Source organism: Propithecus coquereli, unplaced genomic scaffold (genome assembly GCF_000956105.1).
Source record: "Propithecus coquereli isolate 6110/MARCELLA unplaced genomic scaffold, Pcoq_1.0 Scaffold110, whole genome shotgun sequence".
NCBI lineage: Eukaryota > Metazoa > Chordata > Mammalia > Primates > Indriidae > Propithecus > Propithecus coquereli.
Window position 1 is genome coordinate 5,240,923 of NW_012134970.1, and position 5,790 is coordinate 5,246,712.

The following is a 5,790-nucleotide window of genomic DNA, read 5'->3' on the forward strand; positions in this document are numbered from 1 at the left end:
TATTCATTATGTCTTCAATATGGAAAACAGCTAAAACTATTCCTCAGACAACTTAAATTTTCACCACATGGTAGGAAATGATGATCTCAGTAGGTCTAAAGATTCTTTGAAGCACAGCTGGGAAACCACCACCCAAAGGTAACATATTTTAACAGGCAGGGTAGTAACCTTCCTAAGGCCAGAGTAAGTCAGAATTGGAATTTAGATCATCTGATTTATAGTCTTTTTTCCTTTCCTCTATACTATATTGAGATTTTAAAGGTTGAAAGTTGGGGCTAAGAGGAAAGTAGAGTGGTGTAATGGTGTGCTGCAGACCAGGGCTGAAGATACTTTGGGGCTGGTATAGCAACTTCACCCTTGAGCAGCAAGAAGATAAATGAAGAAATCTTTCATAACTGGGCAAGAAAATATATAATTTAAGTGTATACGCTTCTTTCTCTAGTTGGTCTTTCAGGATCTGAAATAAAATACATTTTTCTTGAGTCAAGGTATTTGGAGCCAAAGGCAAATTCTAGAAATCATAACCTAGAGAGATGTAAAGTCGGGAGCCATAGGGTGGGCTTAAGCAGGGTTTTTAGGTAATGTGGGCTATAAGGACAAAAGAGAAGTAAAAAGATTGTATATCATGGCACTGGAAAAACATAGGTGGAGAGAGTTAAAGGTGGTATGGGGGAATCCTTGAGATGAAGTACAAATGTCTGTGATCCAAACACTAGAATTGACTTGGGATCAACTAAGAATGTAACATCTTTTCAACAATGTATCTGGGTTCCCCACCTTGGGTCCTCATGGATGGTTAAGGGATATGTTACATTTATGAGTCTTTTTCTAGAGCAGGGATTGGTAAATTAGCCAGTGAGTCAAATCTAGCCTGCAGCCAGTTTTTGTAAATAACATTTTATTGGAATACAATCACAAAATTGATCATTGTTTATGGTTGCTTTTGCACTACAACAGTAGAGTTAAGTAGTTGCAGCAAGGACTGTATAGCCTCAAGGCCTAAAATATTTACTATCTGGCTCTTTACAGAAAAAGTTACAATCTAGAGGGAGAGATTTCTGGTCTGATAAATACAACACAGTGTCCAGTTGGCTTTGGAAAGTAGTAGTCTTACTTGGAACTGATGAGTGGATGATTGTCTCTGAGCTGGGAATCAATTGCCTGTGTGCAATTGTGCTCAGGCCTGCCTGCCTTTGGTCATGCAAAGAATATAGGTGCTCTTTAAACAATATTTGGATATGTGCTATGCTGCTGAGAAACAAAGCTTGCTGTGAAGTTTATTGGGGCTGAGCTGTTTTACCAACTGCAGGCCTTCTAAACTGTTGGCTGGTGACATGGAATACTTTTTCACACAAAATGTCCTATTTTCATAAAGTAGAAAGTTACTGGTGACTGACCAGTAGAAAAAACCTATAATTGTAAAGAAACAGAAGGGTGTAGGAGGAAATTAGAGCCAGGGCATAGAAAGTAAAGATGAAACAATTAACGTTTTTCCAGAAGAATATGTATTCTGTTACAAACCATTATTCCTCTTTTAATGATGATAGATTCACAGCCAAATGGTATTTTCTGCCAAGAAAATAACCCCACATATAAGGTAATGAACAGTGGAAGCTGCTATCTGAAGGCTTTTTCACATGCTAAGTATTTACATGCCAACTTATCATTACAGCAAAAATACTATAATTTCTCATTAGAGCCAAGGCTAATGACCCCATTTATTTCACAAACTGTTCAGAGTGTACTTTGTCAGTCAATATGTGAGTAGATAAAATGAAATGGCTAATTTAACTATTTCACTTGGGCAATCATAGATCAAAACTCTCAAATATGAAGGAAATAGAAGTTGCTTTGGACCTCAGGCTACCACACTCATTTTCTCTTTTCCTTTACCACTAAAATTATTAGAAGGATAGTCTAAACTGACTGCATTTAATGTCTTACCATCTACTCATTCACTTCATTCTTTGCAATCTGTGTTACAAATAAAACCAGCCTACATGAACTCTTCTGTCAATGACCACCAATAACCTCTTAATTGCAAAACAGAATGACCTCTTACCAATCCATTGTTGGGTTTCTGCAGAAGAGGCTTTCTGTTATTCATTCTAGAGCTCACTTCTCAGTGGCACAACCCTATTCAAAATCCCAATGTTATTATTTTAAGGAAAACACTTATTTAGGAACAGAGTTTGAGTCCCTAAGAGTTGAACTGTTGTTCTTTCCATTGTATTTATTCCTTGAAACTTTTTCTTCCTCAATTCCAAGTTTAGTGTATTGTATATCTCTTCAAGAGCCATTCCAAATGTATTTCCTTCTTAAATTTTTTCCACATTTTATAATCATGTTCATCTTTTAGGTCAGATACTGCATGATTCCTCAGTCCTTTAAAGTTACATAGCTCTTTTTGACTCTCATATGGAACTCACCTAATATTGCCAGGTATTATGATTATTGTATGCTTTATTATAATCTCTTACTCTCTTATTATAACTCTCTTACTCTCTCTTACTCTATGTAATACATTCAAAGTTTCTTAATGGCTGAGCCTGAATAACATTTATCTTTATATTTGATTAACATAAAATTTAAATAAATTTTGATTGAATTGAGTTGTTTACACACAATGAATTTGTGAGAAAATTGCTGAATATGCCTATATCTATGTGCCCTTAGCTAAATTCCACTTCGTAGATTTTCATGTATTTGGCATAAGAGGCAACAGTCTTTCCTGCAGCAAAGTGCTCTAAGTGTTGTTTTTATTACCATATTTGCTGAATCATTGAACAATGAATAATGATGATATTAAATTGAAAAAACTCTTTGGTGATTGTTTGGAATGAAAAGAAAATGAACTATTATTTAAGCTTGTAATCTAAAATTGATCTAACATAGACAGTATTAGAAATCTAGTTTCATATAAAACAAGTCAAATCTCTGCAAGATTTGCCCCTTCTGGGATTGTAGAGAAACCTGGATTAGATTTTAATTTAGGGTATTCTGGGAAAACCCAACAAAAAGTTGAATGAGGTCAAATGGGTCTTGCCTAGATTTTTGGGTCAGCTTTTCAGTTTGCCTCTTGACCTCTGGTTGTCCCATGCATCTTGAATGCTGTTACTACAGCAATTTTCCTCAAGCTCCACTAAAATGAAAATAAAAATCTAACAGTTGGTTAGCATTTTATGGCTTGCAAATTACTTTTCAGAGTGCCATTGGAAGAAGAGTATCTTGATTTAACCCTTACACTCAATCTATAAATATCTACCCATTAAGCACCAGGCATTATGCTGGGACCCAAAGATTCAAAGATGAGTAAGTTTGGTTAATTTTTTCAAGAACATCAATTTTAAAATAATGATAGTTGGATGGAAAAGAAAATGAATTTAAGAAGTACCAAAAATTATACAAAATCTGTGTATCACAGAAATCATAAATCATAACTTCCTTTGTGCATAAGTCACTTATTCTCTTGTCTTTAGGTCATACTGTTATTACCACCATTATCATTATCCAAAGGTTTTTATTTACTGATTTTGCAAAAATTTACTGCAAAGCACTGTTCTAGGCACTTGAGCAGTAAACAAAATAGAAAATCAAATCTTGCCTTCATGGAATTTACAATCTAATATGCAAGGAGAGAGAAAACAAAATAAATAAGCAAATTATATGTTCGAAAGAAGTATTTTTTTTTAATATTTTTGAAATCTTGTGTCTTAAAATGCAGCCTGATCTCAGAAAAATCTAATCCTATAGGAGCTGCTAAGTTGGTTTGAGATTTCATGATTCTGACCCTTAAACAAAGGCGATAGGCCAGGATTGGGTATGGGTCAATTGGATTTCACTCCCCAAGCTTGGGGAGTGAGACTCAGAGGCATTAGTTGAATATAATGTGAAGTTTGCTTCAGTAGAGAATGTCTTTCAGCAGAGACAGAGAAGAATGAGGTGGGGACTTGAAGAAATGTAAATGTGAGACCATGTGGCTCCAGAGAATATAAATATTATCCTTCCTGAGGCCCAGCTGCACTTCCTTCCCTCGTATTTTTATAAAGTACACCTTTGTTTTTCAATAAATTATACTTTGAATATATTTTTGTTATTTACAAACAAGTGAATATTTTATGATTTTCAAAAAATTGCAAGCAATTTCCAAAAATATATTCAAACACTTTCACAGCTGTGTGACATGGCACTGCTCAGTCAGAATGAATGCGTCCACTTCATGCAAGCCACATATCCCACATATCAGCCCTGAGCCCTATGCACTTATGTCAATGGTTCATATGGCTTGATCTCTATGAACTACATACAACCACCAGAGATTGTAGAAATTAATAAGTTTGTTAAGTGTTTACTAAAATGCTTTACTCTATCTCCTAGGGTGGTATAGAAAGAGGAAGCTAGAATTCATGCTTCTGACCAGGTAGGGTCATTTAGGATTAGTCTATAGGATTAGAGAGAGGAGGCTGAGAAAGAAAGGCCATTCTAAGTTCAGATATGGCTACTGAGAGAGCTTTGAGTGGGCTATATTGAACACTGCTTATTCTTTGGGTTGTAAGTACCTAATAAATGAGGCAATAAAAGCAATGAAGGGAGATCTGAGGTCCTTGAAATAGCTCTGACAAAGTACTCTGAGAGAAAATTTTTATTCTGAATTTTGAGGTTGCAGAAAATTACCGAAAAGCTAATGATAGTGGTGATGTGATCCTCTGTGCACAGGACAATACCAGAAGCATGGAAAGAAGGAAGAAATAAGTCCAGGTCAGAGATTATTGGGGTTTTGGCTAAGTTTGTGGTTGTAAGGCAAAGGAAGAAATGTTGTATTGGGTCATGTAAAAAACTTCAAGTTTAACATTATCTAAGGGTGAAAGACAGTGAGAGATGGAGCATACCCTCTCTTTGAGACATGAATTACACAAATAAATATTAGTTTTGTTAAAAGTTATTCAAGAAGGGAGATTGTCTCCGTCAAATGCTTGGAAGCCTGACAATCCCATTAGCATCACATGGTCAGTGTATTTAACCCAACATTGGAAGACAACAGTTCCCAATCATCCTTCTGCATATTACCAGGACTGTGGCCAAATAAGTGAGGGAAATGAAAGAAAAGGAAAAAATTGAACAGTGTTTGAGGAGGCTGCTTTTTAAAATAACCAAACTCTGACGACCAGTTGTATTTTTAATAAATGTGACAAGAAACAGTCTTACAGTAACAAAAAACTCAAACTCTGTTGACAGAGGACAGTGTGTGATACAAGGACAAAAAATTTCCTGATTTTTTGGTATGTTTTTGAAACACTTGTAAGAATACGGCTGGTCATTTAGGTGTTTATTTTTTTTATGAGCTGATAAAAAGCCGCTTTTCTTATCAATCTGTCAAAATTTGATCTTAAGAGAGTTGAAAGTGAATCCAAACTATTTTCCACCCCGTCTTGAAATTAGAAGTCTTTTGAAAGCCTGTTTATAATTGTGAATAAGAGAAATATGATTGTTGCTCTCATACGCATACTTACAGTATACTAAGTAAAACTGATATTCTTAAACAAATAAACACACAATAAGCATATAACAACAAATTTGACAAAACGCCATAAGAAATTTAGAGTGCTATGAGAAAGTATATGGAATTAGATTTGGAGGTCAGGAAAGGATGGGGGACAAACATGTGAGCTAAGACCTATTAGATAAAAAAAGAGTTTAGTAAGTAGAGTGGAGAGAAACAGGTAAAGAGTGGCAGTTATAGCATTATTTTCTTCAAGTAGGAAAGGACTTTGAAAGCTTCATGTCAGCCCC